We start from the raw sequence: 16,026 nt of genomic DNA, 5'->3' as shown, positions 1-16,026 counted from the left end.
TCCGTTTTTTGTTTTTTTTCTTAGTATAGTTTTTAGCGTTTGTTATCATTGGTGGATTTGTTTTTTGGTTTGGCTGCTCTCTTCTTTTTTTTTTCTTTTTTTTTTTATTACTTTTTAATTTTTTTTATTTTCAATAATTATTTTTTATTTTTTATGTTAATAACGTTATTTTATTTCTTTTTTTTCTCCCTTTTCTTCTGAGCCATGTGGCTGACAGGGTCTTGGTGCTCTGGCCGGGTGCCAGGCCTGTGTCTCTGAGGTGGGAGAGCCGAGTTCAGGACATGGGTCCACCAGAGACCTCCCAGCTCCACGTAATATCAAATGGCAAAAGCTCTCCCAGAGATCTACATCTCAATGCGAAGACCCAGCTCCACTCAACGACCAGTAAGCTACAGTGCTGGACACACTATGCCAAACAATCAGCAAGACAGGAACACAACTCCACCCATTAGCAGAGAGGCTGCCGAAAATCATAAAAAGGTCACAGACACCCCAAAACACACCACCAGACGTGGACCTGCCCACCAGAAAGACAAGATCCAGCCTCATCCACCAGAACACAGGTACCAGTCCCCTCCACCAGGAAGCCTACACAACCCACTGGACCAACCTTAGCCACTGGGAGCAGACACCAAAAACAACGGGAACTACGAACCTGCAGCCTGCAAAACGGAGACCCCAAACACAGTAAGTTAAGCAAAATGAGAAGACAGAGAAACACACAGCAGATGAAGGAGCAAAGTAAGAACCCACCAGACCAAACAAATGAAGAGGAAATAGGCATCTACATGAAAAAGAATTCAGAGTAATGACAGCAAAGATGATCCAAAATCTTGGAAGTAGAATGGAGAAAATACAAGAAACGTTTAACAAGGACCTAGAAGAACTAAAGAATAAACAACAAGGATCAACAACACAATAAATGAAATTAAAAATTCTCTAGAAGGAATCAACAGCAGAATAACTAAGGAAGGAGAATGGATAAGTGACCTGGAAGATAAAATAGTGGAAATAACTACTGCAGAGAAGAAAAAAGAAAAAAGAATGAAAAGAATTAAGGACAGTCTCAGAGACCTCTGGGACAACATTAAACGCACCAACATTCGAATTATAGGGATCCCAGAAGAAGAAGAGAAAAAGAAAGGGACTGAGAAAATATTTGAAGAGATTATAGTTGAAAACTTCCCTAATGTGGGAAAGGAAATAGTCAATCAAGTCCAGGAAGCACAGAGAGTCCCAGGCAGGAGAAATCCAAGGAGAAACACACGAAGACACATATTAATCAAACTATCAAAAACTAAATACAAAGAAAAAATATTACAAGCAGCAAGGGAAAAGCAACAAATAACATACAAGGGAATCCCCATAAGGTTAACAGCTGATCTTTCAGAAGAAACTCTGCAAGCCAGAAGGGAGTGGCAGGACATATTTAAAGTGATGAAAGGGAAAAACCTACAACCAAGATTACTCTACCCAGCAAGGAACTCATTCAGATTTCATGGAGAAATTAAAACCTTTACAGACAAGCAAAAGCTAAGACAATTCAGCACCGCCAAACCAGCTTTACAACAAATGCTCAAGGAACTTCTCTAGGCAGGAAACACAAGAGAAGGAAAAGACCTACAATAACAAACCCAAAACAATTAAGAAAATGGTAATAGGAACATACATATCGATCATTACCTTAAATGTAAATGGATTAAATGCTCCAACCAAAAGACATAGACTGCTGAATTGATACAAAAACAAGACCTGTATATATGCTGTCTACAAGAGACCCACTTCAGACCTAGGGACACATACAGACTGAAAGTGAAGGGATGGAAAAAGATATTTTATGCAAATGGAAATCAAAAGAAAGCTGGAGTAACAATTCTCTTATCAGACAAAACAGACTTTACAATAAAGAATGTTACAAGAGACAAGGAAGGACACTACATAATGATCAAGGGATCAATCCAACAAGAATATAACAATTGCAAATATTTAGGCACCCAACATTGGAGCACCTCAAAACATAAGGCAAAGGCTAACAGCCGTAAAAGGGAAAATCGACAGTAACACAATCATAGTAGGGGACTTTTAACATCCCACTTTCACCAATGGACAGATCATCCAAAATGAAAATAAATAAGGAAACACAAGCTTTAAATGATACATTAAACAAGATGGACTTAATTGATATTTATAGGACATTCCATCCAAAAACAACAGAATATACTTTCTTCTCAGGTGCTCATGGAACATTCTCCAGGATAGATCATATCTTGGGTCACAAAGCAAGCCTTGACAAATTCAAGAAAACTGAAATTGTATCAAGTATCTTTCCTGACCACAATGCTATGAGACTAGATATCAATTACAGGAAAAAATTTGTAAAAACTACAAACACATGGAGGCTAAACAATACACTACTTAATAAACAAGAGATCACTGAAGAAATCAAAGAGGAAATCAAAAAATACCTAGAAACAAATGACAATGAAAACACGACGACCCAAAACCTATGGGATGCAGCAAAAGCAGTTCTAAGAGGGAAGTTTATAGCAATACAATCCTACCTCAAGAAACAAGAAACATCGCAAATAAACAACCTAACCTTACACCTAAAGCAATTAGAGAAAGAAGAACAAAAAAACCCCAAAGTTAGCAGAAGGAAAGAAATCATAAAGATCAGATCAGAAATAAATGAAAAAGAAATGAAGGAAACGATACCAAAGATCAATAAAACTAAAAGCTGGTTCGTTGAGAAGATAAACAAAATTGATAAACCATTAGCCGGACTCATCAAGAATAAAGTCTGAGAAGACTCAGATCAATAGAATTAGAAATGAAAAAGAAGTAACAACTGACACTGCAGAAATACAAAGGATCATGAGAGATTACTACAAGCAACCATACGCCAATAAAATGGACAACCTGGAAGAAATGGACAAATCCACAATCAACATTGTGAAAATGACTATACTACCCAAAGCAATCTACAGGTTCAGTGCAATCCCTATCAAACTACCGATGGCATTTTTCACAGAACTAAAACAAAAAATTTCACAATTTGCATGGAAACACAAAAGACCCCGAATAGCCAAAGCAATCTTGAGAAAGAAAAATGGAGTTGGAGGAATCAGGCTCCCTGACTTCAGACAATACTACAAAGGTACAGTAATCAAGAGAGTATGGTACTGGCACAAAAACAGAAATATAGATCAGTGGAACAGGACAGAAAGCCCAGAGATAAACCCACACACATATGGTCACCTTATCTTTGATAAAGGAGGCAAGAATATACACTGGAGAAAAGACAGCCTCTTCAATAAGTGGTGCTGGGAAAACTGGACAGGTACATGTAAAAGAATGAAATCAGAACACTCCCTAATACCATACACAAAAATAAACTCAAAATGGACTAAAGACCTAAATGTAAGGCAAGACACTATAAAACTCTTAGAGGAAAACAGGGGCAGAACACTCTATGACATAAATCACAGAAAGATCCTTTTTGACCCACCTCCTAGAGAAATGGAAATAAAAACAAAAATAAACAAATGGGACCTAATGAAGCTTCAAAGCTTTTGCACAGCAAAGGAAACCATAAACAAGATGAAAAGACAACCCTCAGAATGGGAGAAAATATTTGCAACTGAAGCAATTGACAAAGGATTAATCTCCAAAATATACAAGCAGCTCATGCAGCTCAATATCAAAAAACAAACCACCCAATCAAAAAATGGGCAGAAGATCTAAATAGACATTTCTCCAAAGAAGACATATAGATGGCCAAAAGGCACATGAAAAGATGCTCAACACTGCTAATTATTAGAGAAATGCAAAGCAAAACAACAATGAGATATCACCTCACATCAGTAAGAGTGGCCATCATCAAAAAAATCTACAAACAATAAATGCTGGAGAGGGCATGGAGAAAAGGGAACCTTCTTACACTGATGGTGGGAATGTAAATTGGTGCACCCACTATGGAGAACAGTATGGAGGTTCCTGAAGAAACTAAAAATACAGTTACCATATGATCCAGCAATCCCACTCCTGGGCATATATCCAGAGAAAAACATAATTCAAAAAGATACATGCAACCCAGTGTTCACTGCAGCTCTATTACAATAGCCAAGACATGGAAGTAACCTAAATGTCCATCAATAGGTGAATGGATAAAGAAGATGTGTTTTATGTATTTATACATATATATGTAAACACACACATACACACACACACACACACACACACACACACACACACACACACACAATGGAATATTATTCAGCCATAAAAAGGAATGAAATAATGCCATTTGCAGCAACATGCATGGACCTAGAGATTATCATACTAAGTGAAGTAATCCAGACAGAGAAAGACAAATATCATGATATTGCTTATATGTGGAACGTAAAAAAAAAAAAAACAGATACAAATGAACTTATATACAAAACAGAAATAGACCCACAGACATAGAAAACAAACTTACGGTTACCAAAGGAGAAAAGAGTGTGGAGGAGGGATACAGTAGGAGTTTGGGATTAGCCACCACTCTCAACAGCATGTTTGGATAGACGATTAGGCCTGAAGTGCTTAATTTGTTAAAAGAAAGGTATTAAACAACCATTTTATTAAGATATGAAAATGAGAGACAACAACAAGGAGAAATTTAAGTGCAAATTAAAGCAAAGACTACTTTAAAAACTTTTAAGTCAGTAAATCTGCATGACAAAAAACTTGTAGAAAATCTAATAACAGCATGATGCTGTAGTAGTATCTCCTGAGCAAATGAGGAAGGTGATTTAAGAGACAGGTCACCTGTCAGAGCCAGGTTTTAACACCTTATTTCTAGAACTTTTATTTAATGTTTATTCATCAAATTTCTATACCACTTATAAATTCTCTGAATACTTTAATGACTCATCCCATGCCTTAGTGTGTGAGTGTTTGACCTTACCAAAAACAGTCTTGCAAATCACAGTATTTTTCTGAAATGTAATCTCTAACCTGGGTTGGCAAGGGAAGTCCATAAGAAAGTTTAGTACTGTGGTTCCAAAAATAATAACAATTAAAAAAAAAGAAAATCACACGCAATTCCCTTTTAATGGTTTAAAGTCAAGCATTCTTTAAAAAATTCTTTCATATCGTTTCAAAATTCTAATAATAAAGGAAAATTCCTTCACAAATCCACCACTGTTTTGCTATAGACACTTGAACTGAGTGGGAAAGATGTGACAAGTCAAGTCAAGATATTGGTACACAGAGAAAACGAAACAATACTCCTACACCGTTGCTTTAGCAGGGCCTGTTTGTGCTTAGGAGTATCACATCGATACCTTGTATTCCCGAATATTATACCCATCCTTCCTCTATGTTCTTATCATCAGGGATAAAACCTTGTCTTCAACTGCCTCTACTAACCTGCTCGTAAGAAGCAAACTTTCTCATCACGATACTCAGAACCCTAAATTCTCCCCGTTCTCCCTGCGTATCAACCTATTTCTGGCTCCAGTATCTGTCACTTCCGAGAGCACATCACCTGTAATTCTTTTCTGAAAGATCAGGCTCTCTTAACCTCCCACTGTGTCCTAATAATCCATAAGCACAGGGGACACCCCGATATTTGTTTCCTCAACTCCTGGGCTGCCGTCATGATATCAAAACAATCATGCCCCGTGAAAATTCATGCTGAGGTGTCATGACAAGATCCTCTGCTACTTTGTAATTCTCATATTCAACATTTATTGATAGTTCAAAGTAGCAGAAAAGAAGAGGGGATGTTAGCTTCAAGCACTGGCTGGGCTCAGAAAGACTGTTTACTTTAGGTCAGAGAGAGTGCATATTTACTGCAGAGAAGAAGGAACTAACAGAAAGTGAGCAAAGATTATGTGAAAGAAAATTAATGGAGACAGATTGCAGAGGAGGGAACCAGAGCTTAAATCTGTGATAGAAATAAGAAGCGAGCTTGGTGAAGGAGAGACAGTATCTCCTCTGAGTCAGAAGAGACGACGACGACAAGAACACAGGTAACTGCTGAGGTGATGAAGGTAACTGAGGGGTCCCAGCATAGACTTGGTTTCAGTAAAATGAGAGCAGGACAATTACATAGGGGTGGGGATTGGAGTGATGGAGAAAGTACTAAGGGACTTAAAAAAGAGACATACTTGTTCTGAAGAGAAGGAAACCAGAACTTTTCAAAGTCACAGAGGAGAAAAAGCAGCAGCTGTATTCTGCACAGCAGATATATACAGCTGCAAGATGCCTGGAAAGTACGAAAATGATGTAAAGAATGGTTCCGCTAAAAGTGACAATTTTGTCAAAACTGACTGGAGAATGTGGCAAATGTTAATGGTGAAATATGGGGGATGGGTATAAGGAGGTTCACTATACTATTCTCTACTTTTGTGTACCTTTGGAAATGTTTATAATAAAAAATGTTTTTAAAATTGCCTAGCCATCGTATGACCTCAGGAGCAATGGTTATCTTCCTCAGAAAGCTCAACAACTTGCCAGAACTTTCCAGAAGGTCTTAGGAACTTCAGAGACACAATTGCATACGGATACATACACTCTAGAGGACTGCAAAATTCAATGACAGGGAGGCAAAAAAAGTTTCTAGTTGACGAGGATTTGTCCCAAATTTGTTCTAAGGAGTGAGAAACACAAGTGAGCATTAAAATTAGGCTAAGCGTGTCAGGCGTGACAAACGGGGCCAGAAGATGAAAGCGATGAGGACAAGTATTTCAACTAAGCATATGCCTGAAGAACAATATTATAAAACTTACTTCATCTCCAGAACTTCCTCTAAGTGTTTTCTTCTCTCGGCCCGAAGGTTGGTCACATGAGTTTCCTTCTCTGTCAGTGACTGCTGAGTGCAGGACAGCTTCGCCTTCATGGACTCCAGCTCCTGTTTTACCTTCTCCATGGCCATCAGTAACTCCTCCACCTACGATCAATACAGAAAAGACAGAAACTGACCATCTGGGTCAGGTATAGTCAGAGGAGCTGGGCAGTGGGCAACGCCTGGGTCCACAAAATTGAAGACACACCCATCAAAAATTCTGTACTCTCGCAGGATCAGACATAAATGGCAGTTAAAGAAATACATCTCTCATCTTCCCTCCACTATAATTCTTCTCAGTTTAGGTCCAAAAAAACCCTCATTTTCTCTTTGACAAATGTAAGGGCATCAGAAGTAACAGTGTGCCAGGAACAATCCCTTCTAAGGAATTTATTTGGAAACAGTCCAGAACCTTCCATGGAAATAACAATATAATGCAGATAAAAATATAAGGAACAAAATCATAATAAATATTTCTAGAACGATTTTAGGAAATAAAAGCCATAAACCTGACTAATACCAGATGCAGAATTAACATAAATGAGTCATTTTTATTCGTTCAAACTAAGATTCTTCTGTTTATACCATTACAAACAATTTTTTGTTAAAGAAACAGCTAGAATTCAATCGGATAATTTCCTGCTCTAAAGCTGGGTAGGTAGAGATTTTCTGAGGAAGGCAGGAAGAAAAGAAAAAATATACATAACCAGATAGAGAAGAGACAGAACGCTTTTAAAAGACCTGTAAAGGACTTCCCTGGTGGCGCCGCCCGCGAGGACCGGGACGGCCGTCCGCGCCGCCCTCCCTCCCTCCCCGGCCGCCGAGGTGAACCGCGGACAGGCCGCTAGCGGGTCTCCCGGGCCGTGCGGGCAGCCCGAGGGCCTCCGGGCGGGAAGCCCACCTGTCCGCGGGCGCCAGGCTCCTCGGGGCGGCCCGCCCCTGGCTCTGCGTGACTGGCTCCCTGAAGCAGCGGCGGAGGCGGCGGCCCACTGTTTGCGCCGCACCGCCTCCTACGGCATGCGGGAGGAGACAGACGCCGCCCGCCCGGCGCCTGCCGTGTGCGCCCGCGCCGGCCCGCAGCCCAGAGCCCCCGCCCGCCAGCTCCCAGCCTCCCGCCCGCCAGCCTCACCTACGGCTCCGCCCTCCCCGGGGGCGCGCTGCCGGGACCCAGCCAGGGCCGTGAGGAGGAGCGGGCGGAGGAGAGCCGAGGGGCCTAGCGCCAGCGACGGGCGGGAAGCTCCAGGCGCCGCCCGACCCCGAGCTGCCGCCACCGCGGCCCTCTCACCCTGCTCAGAGCTGCCGCTGCCGGCCGGGCGCCGCCGCCGCCGCCGCCACCGCCACCACCACAACCACCACAGCCACAGCTCCGCCCGGGCGCCCGACGTCACCACGCACCGCCCCCTGCGCGATTCCCCAGCCCCGCCCCGGGCCGACGTCTGCGCGAGCCCCGCCCCCGCGCGACCGCGCCCGGTCGGCGTCCCGAAGCCTCCGGGGAGTGCGACTCGGGCGCGCGCGGGCCTCGGGCACTTTCCGGGTGTTGTCTTTACTGTGATATCTCAGTTAAGTCTAGTGGGGTGTCCCCCCCTTTTTTAAAATTACTAAAGTATGTCATTGTGTTAATTCAACATTAATACTAGAAACAAAAGTGAAAATTCCCATAGCAACAGCTGCTCTTTTTCTATGCTACGTTTATGCTTTTAGAAGTAGTATAAGAGCTGTTAAATGTGCGTTTTGCACATACTGTGTAAAACACATTGATGGAGAAAGAGCAGGGAATGAAGTATTTTGGCTAATCAAATAATAAACAGTGTATTGATTATCAATGTTCAGAGAAATATAATGTAATAAAGTAGATTAAGCATAAAGGTTATGTGGAATATAGTTTACTTCTATGGCTTTTCAAAATGTGAGCCTGGAGGTGCTGATTCACTCATGTATTCATTCAACAGTGATTTATTGAGTATGGTTCTGGGTACTTTTTTTAGCCTTTGGGAATACAGTAGTGAACAAAGCTGACAAAAATTCCCACCTTCATGGAACTTACCTTCTGGACACCTTCTTGGGAAATGAAGAGGAATTCAGCAAAGGAGATTAATAAGAGGTTATTGAGGGAGGAGGAAGACCAGGAGAGTGCGATGTACTAGAAATGAAGGAAAGGAAGTTTTCAAGGAGGAGGGAATGGGCAACTGTGTCATTGTTTAAAGATGTGTCAGACTGTTGGGTAAGAAAGAATTCTGCCTGATTATAATGCCTAATAACAGAGAAATGACTAAATGCTTTTTAGTGTGAGATGAGACAAATGTAAGAATCTTTCAGTTTTTTACTTCCTTTGACTGATTTTTAAAAACATATATATTTCATTCTTAATTCTTTTCAGAACAAAATATGCAACCTGGGAGTTTATACTTGTACTAAGGAGAGGTATGACACTGTTGTTACTAATTATACGTACACTTATTTTTTTAATACATGTATCAAATCAGAAGTTATAAAAGTATACAGGGAAAAAAATAAGTCTCTTCTGTCCCATCCAGTTACTCCTGAAGGCAGACACTGTTTCCAATTTGTTGTTTTTCCTAACCAGTGAAATTTTGTGCAGTAACACGGCATTTAGCTATTTTAAAATTGCATAAATATAACAAGTATTTTATCCCCTATGTATTTTTTTTTGCAGGCTTAATATTTGTTTTTATAATTTAAGTCTAGCTACCTGCAGACCATTTTTTTTTTAAATAACAGCTTTATTGAGAGACAATACACATACCATACGATTCACCCATTAAAGTGTACAATTAAATTCTTTTGGTACATTCATCACCACGATCAATTTTAGAACATTTTCATCCTCCCAAAAAGAAGCCCCAAACTCATTAGCAGTCATTCCCCTGACCTTTGGTTTTAAAGCTCTCTTTTTTTAAAAAAAATACTTAATTTATTTTTGGCTGCGTTGGGTCCTCGTTTCTGTGCGAGGGCTTTCTCTAGCTGCGGCGAGCGGGGGCCACTCTTCGTTGCGGTGCGCGGGCCTCTCACTATCGCGGCCTCTCTTGTTGTGGAGCACAGGCTCCAGACGCGCAGGCTCAGCAGTTGTGGCTCACGGGCCCAGTTGCTCCGCGGCATGTGGGATCTTCCCAGACCAGGGCTCGAACCTGTGTCCCCTGCATTGGCAGGCAGATACTTAACCACTGCGCCATCAGGGAAGTCCTATATGGGAAATTTTTAAAAATATTTCCTAGAAACCACCAGACTCGTTGGCCAGTGTCACATTGACACTTAGAGTTGTAAAGGAGGATGGGTTTGGGTTTGGGTTTGGGAATGGGTTTATTACAACTGGCCCAGACCTCCACGCTTCATCCCTTAGGGTTAAAAGAGGGGTCCCCCTGCTCCCTAAGATCAAGGGTTCTCCACCCTAGCTGAACAAAATAGCAGTCTCTTAACGGGAAACAAGTGGGGATAGCGGGCAATGAACAATGGGCCACGGCTGCGGGTGATTGTGTCCGTTAGCTTTAAGGCCGCCACACAGGTCCCAGCAGTTTCTAACAGTACATGGGATGCCTATCACCCAGCAACCTTGACTGACTAGCAGTGGCACCCTGGAAATGCTGTGTTGGGAAGTACCTACCAATGAAGTACTTGTAGGACCCCAGGAAAGAAGAGCTGTGCTTTACAGCACCGGCTATGACCCAAATAGCCAAGGAGGTAGCAAGCAGCATGATATCTGTACCGCAGATCTTTTCTTGTAGCTGGAAAGCCCCAGCCTGTGATGGCAATTCCTATTTTCTTCCCTCTGGAAGATCAGTCCCAACAGCACTACCCCTGCTTCTGCTTCCTCTGAGTCTGAATGTCATCTGCCCACATTGAGGAGGAAAGGAGGAAGCCCAGGAGAGGCGTAGGCAGGAGGAATCCCACATTCCTCCCGACATCTGATTGAAGCACAGGTAAAGTGAGTCTTATGCTGTCCTTACCGAGTTCTAAGTATGAGGGACTGTACTGCACACGCAACCCCAGAATAAACACTGGAGATAAACCGACTTGCAAACTTTGTATCTGAAAAATCGCCTCAAATCTGAAATCACCAGTATTTCTACACCATTTTTAGTGTCTATTTTTACGAACCAGTTTTCGAAAGCACCATCAGCAACAGGTCTAGAGCGTTCCTTTCCAAACCTGAATATTTTTAAGCAAACTTTTCATCTTCCTTAGCTAGATGAGTTCAGGAAAAACATTTCATTGATTAAAAGGGCTGCATTACAAAGGTTTGCCCCAAGACAACACAAGCTCCTCGAGAGCAGGGATTTGGGGCTGGTTTGCTCAGTGTCCCCAGCATCTACCCCAGGTGTCCTTACAGCAAAGCATTCCATAAATAACTGTTGAATTAATGCCATCGCATGACCGGCCTTCTTGTGCTGTATGATGTGAACTGCATGACTTTCCCCCTGAGGATTAAGATATTGATGGAGCATCCTTCAAGATCAATGGCATGCCCTAGATGAAAGATAGGGATGTGTAGGAGGAAACCTTGCCAGTCAAAGCTATCTATCTATTCAGTCTTAAGTGGAAACTCAAAAGACATGCACCACGGGAGCTGGTTGTAGGCCCAAAGTCACAGCTCTCCTTCCAAGGAACTGTGTCATGCTAGGAAGTCACTTAACAATCATAGCAGACACGTACATAAGTGTCAGGCCCTATTCCCAGTGCTTTATGTAGATTACCTCACTTAATCTTCACAACAAGGCTATAAAGCAGATTCTGTTACCATCACGTCCCTTTAACCGATGAGCAAACTGGGGCACTGCGTTACATCACTTGCCCATTGTCACATACAGAGCATCAGAGCCAAAATGTGAACCTGGCAATCCGGCTTAAGTATCCGTGTGAATAACATCTGCATTGTGTGGCCACCTGGGCCTCCCAGGACCTCTGGGATTTCAGTTTCCTCACTGTCTGGGGGGCGGGTGCAGACAGTGAGGAATGATGGATACATCAGGAGGCTATCAAACCTTCTCAGCTGCTTGATTGCTTTTTGAAAAGAAATCTTACTTGGCTAGTCAAATTCATAGAAACAATGTAGGATGGTGGTTACCAAGGGCTGGAGGGAGGTGAAAAGGGGGAATTGTTATTGAAAGAGACTAGAGTTGCAGTTTGCAAGAGGAAAAAGTCTGGAGATCTATTTAACACTGAGTATACTTAACACTACTGAGCTGTACACTTAAAAACAGTTAACAAAAGTTTCCAACTTATGTGTTTAACCACAGGAAGGGAGGAAAGGAGGAAAGGACAGAGGAAAGGATGGATGAAGGGACTCTTACCTGGCAGCTCAAGAAGTAAAACAGAGGCGGAACTGCTGAATCAGTGGGAAAAGGAGCCCAAGGTTCCAGCCTCTCGGCTTCTTTCCCCAGATCCTCCCACCAGAACAGCCCCTCGGGGAGATCATCAAAGCAAAGTTTTAAAACCACTAAACAGGACAACTTCTCAATTCTCTTTAAGACAATTTCAAAAGCCGCGGGTCCAATCACACTCTCAAAAGTCTCCAGCTGAAAAGCCCTCCTGGCCCCTCAAGGCCGAATCGGTTCACACTCACCACCATGGTCCTTGAGATTGTCCACAGTGTAGACCCAGTGTAAGTGTCCAAGCTCACAGAGCACCGCCATGGCCCCCTGTACTCAGAGTTACTCATCAGAGCGGTCTCTTGAGCCTCTGTGCGCTGCCTATTTCATCCTTGTTTGTGGAGTGAGAGCTGTGTGCTCACCCGCCGCCCCAGCTCAGAAGGCTGTTTCTACTCCCACCTTAGTTATGGGCGAGGCGCTATATCTATGCCACTGTCACCTGCACAAGGTGCCCAATTCCCCCACCTCGTCTGTTCTGGGGGCTTAACAAGTATCCAGGACTCTCAGATGGAAGGGTGGAGAGGGAGTAATTCAGAAGAGACTTAGGCACAGGGGAGCATGATGATACCCCATCCTTCCCTATCCCTCAACCAGGGTGCTGAGCCATGGTTCATGATCAGGGAGAGAATGAATGCTGGGAAAGCAGCCAACGCCATAACCAACTTGTAGCAATGAGGGCCAGAAAACTGAGACGAAAGTACGTGGGGGCCATTGGCACATACTGTTCAGTTAAAAAAAAGAAAAGAAACCAGGAATGCTAACTAAAGGACAGAACGATTATTATCTTTGACTGTAAACCTCTCTCTGCATCATCCTTGGGTCCTAAAGCGACCTATTTCCATCACACGCACATTCCACCAGCAGCCGAAACTCACCTCAGCACCCATGTTATATTCTGACCCAGTTTACATGGAGCTGACTGAAAGGCAAAGAATAAGAAAATGAGGCATTTGAAAGGGAAATCCATGCTTCCTAGTTTAGAGCTGCACAAACTCCTTTGCCCACCACAGGAAGGGATTAGGCTACTCAATCCGAGTAACCCATTTCTCTTTGTTTGGGAACATGGTGATTCTATTCAGAGGGCATAAATAAGATAAAGGACCCACGCATACTAGATTTTTCATTTGGCAAGCAGAATAAAAATCTGAACCTATACCTGTGGGAAAGTAATCAATTGTTCATAGACTTATTATAGGCTTCACAAAATCTACTGCACACATATTTTTAAAAGTAAGAAAGTGGCTTTTTAATGATACTTAAAATACATGGCATGGCAAGAATTATTTAAAATGTGTTTCTGAGGCCTGAAGTTTGGTACTGCCTGCTAAAATATAGATGATTTGGATAAGGCTGTCTTCTCGGGATAAACGTGAGACCTAAGCGCATCTTATCATAAAACTAATAGGAAGGTTGGTATTCAGGCAGTTAAGTAATTGGTATAAATCCTCCCAAGATATTAGATCCCCTGAACTCGCAACAGTTAGTGGTTGTTCATTGGCCTGTGTGCATTAAATAACTCCCCTTAACCCAGAGGCCAGCAATCCACTGTTCACATAAAGTCAACACAAAGCAGAGCAAGAGGAAACAGAGCTGAATCCAATAGATACATGGCCACGACTCACCCAACAAGTGTTTTCCGAGCAGCACGCCAGGCCTGGGAAAGTGGACACGTGATCCACGGGGTCTGGATGCCCAGTCTCGATCCAAGCAGATTGGCTCCGTTTTTATGAACCATCGGCTTGACTGTCCACATTGGTGGGCATGCTTTTCGCAGGAACACATCTCTGTTCTAAGCGGAAGGCTATGCGCCTACACCTGTGACCAGCCCTGTATGAGGAGTGTACGTGCGTGTGTGCGTGCGTATGCGTGACTGAATGAATGAAAGATTTTTAAAATGTCTACATAAAGCAGATCTAATATATGAACATCTCCATTTACAAAAAGGCTTTCATTTTTTTATCATGCAGCAAGTCACTGAAATATTACACTATTTTGTGTCCAGCAACTCCCTTCAAGGAGCTATGAAAACATGAAGCATCACTGATGTCAGAAGTCACAGTCTAGCCGAGAAGACAAGTGACAGACCCGAAACAGAGACCACAGCAAATGTCTGACACCAAGTGTAAAAGCTTCAGGAGTTCACAAAATCCAAAGTCACTAAAAGCCCAAGTTGCTGAGAGGACTTGGAGCAGTGGGCGTTAAGAAGGGCAGCAAAGATGGTAGGCTTTAGATTACCAAAGGGACGGAGGTGGCGTTTCACGGAGGTACAAAAAGCAGAAGCAATGACTTAGAAGCAAAAAGAAGCCTTCTGTTTGCCGATAGCAGTGACAGCACCTGCCCTGATCAGAGCCACAGGAGACAGGGCTCATTATAGGGTGAGGACTCGTTATGAAGGGGTAACAAGCTGCCCAGAGAAGTTGATTTGTTACATTAGGGAGTCATTTTAGGATCCTGAATGGGAACAACCGGGTGTTCCTTCCGTATGGTGAGAACTCACCCCAGGATTCCTTTCAAGAGCACGCTCCCCTTGACATTGAGTTAATGATTTCATTTGCACTCAGCTTTCCAATATCCCACCTCAGTGGTTCCCAACTTAGGGACCACAGAGTTATGGCAGAGGTCCCTGAAGGCAGATAAGCACTGCCCAGAAACGACTTGCTCCTGGCATATTGCCGCTGTCTCCTTCTAATATCTGTAGATACCATGTGAGCCATAAAACGCAAATTCACTCCAAAGCCACAGTCACCTGAGTTGCCCCAGGCGCCAGCCTATGGCTGCACATGGAGTCACTGTAACAGTAGCCCAGATGTCACTAGCTCCCACCTCCCTGCTGTTCATGCAGGACTTCAGCCTCCAGTAAAGTGCCCCTCAAGCATTCCTACGAGTTCCCAGGGATTTGGTGCCTGAGCCTGCGAACAAGGCCGTCGTCCTCTCAGCGGCCACTGGGCGGCGATGGGTCCACACAGCTCCCTCTCCTGCGCCTTCAAGCACCCCGAGGCCTCCGCAGGCCAAACTGCAGGATGGTCCATATGGAGTAGGGGAAACATCTCATTCCTCCTGGGAGCTACCATTCCCAAAGCAGTCACACTGGTGCCATACACGATAGCTTACCGAGGGTATTTTAGAAAAACAACTCTGACAGTTGTTCCTTACAGCCCTCAAGCTGTGAATGAAAACTGTATGTGAAGGTGCATCTAGCGGAGGTTGGACAGGAAGAAAAATATCAGGGACAGAGCCCATGCCGTGCTCACAATCAACCTTCCCATAATGTGCTATCAAAATGCACATCATCCTGTTTGACCCAGCAAATTAAACTTCTAAGCACACAAGGAAGTGAAAAGTGTAGGAGGATTTTCAACGCAGATTATTTGCAAGAGTGAAAAAGGAGAAACACACATCTCCTAGTACAGAAGGGGTTAAATTATGACACACTGGCAGGGTAGAATACAGGCAGCTGTTAAAAACGATGACATCAGCTTGGAAGTACCACTGGAGAGCTCTGCGATGCATCGTTAAGTGACACAATGCCAGTTAGAACAGCGCTCCACAGCCTGTTTGGAGGCGGGGTGAGCGGCGGGCAGGCCAGCGAAGCTTCATCTGCCGCTCCCCATCGCTTGCACCACTGCCTGAGCCCCCCGCCCCCTCCCCCGTGGAACCATTCTCTTCCAGGAAACCGGTCCCTGCTGCCGAACAGGTGGGGGACCGCTGAGTTAGAAGACATTAGGGACAGCGTGATCGCATTTCAAAAGTGTGGAGGAGGGGCCGGGAAGAGGTGCATATGGATATTATATGTCAGGAACAAAACCTATG

The 16,026-nt window shown here is 43.4% G+C and overlaps 1 protein-coding gene and 1 pseudogene across 3 annotated transcripts in view; both read right to left on the bottom strand.

The window, feature by feature from the left end:
* Window positions 1–8,172, bottom strand: part of LOC309657056 (ELKS/Rab6-interacting/CAST family member 1-like) — a 126,214-nt pseudogene extending 118,042 nt beyond the window's left edge. The window contains exons 1-2 of the transcript XR_014268305.1: window positions 7,962–8,172; window positions 6,777–6,937 (exon numbers count right to left, since the gene is read on the bottom strand). The product of XR_014268305.1 is annotated as an ELKS/Rab6-interacting/CAST family member 1-like (transcript). The remainder of the gene's footprint in view (window positions 1–6,776; window positions 6,938–7,961) is intronic.
* A 1,745-nt stretch (window positions 8,173–9,917) lies between these two features.
* Window positions 9,918–16,026, bottom strand: part of LOC309658225 (uncharacterized protein) — a 45,545-nt gene continuing 39,436 nt past the window's right edge. Inside the window, exon 3 of one of the 2 annotated variants that reach the window (XR_014262061.1) lies at window positions 9,918–10,033. The gene's annotated coding sequence lies outside the window, so the exon portion shown is untranslated. The remainder of the gene's footprint in view (window positions 10,034–16,026) is intronic. The other variant, XR_014262062.1, reaches the window with a different exon arrangement.

The sequence above is a fragment of the Balaenoptera physalus genome (assembly GCF_965194825.1).
Source record: "Balaenoptera physalus genome assembly, chromosome: 3".
In the NCBI taxonomy this organism is placed as follows: Eukaryota; Metazoa; Chordata; class Mammalia; order Artiodactyla; family Balaenopteridae; genus Balaenoptera; species Balaenoptera physalus.
Note: the sequence above shows the minus strand (reverse complement) of the source record. Positions and strands in the feature narration are given on the sequence as shown.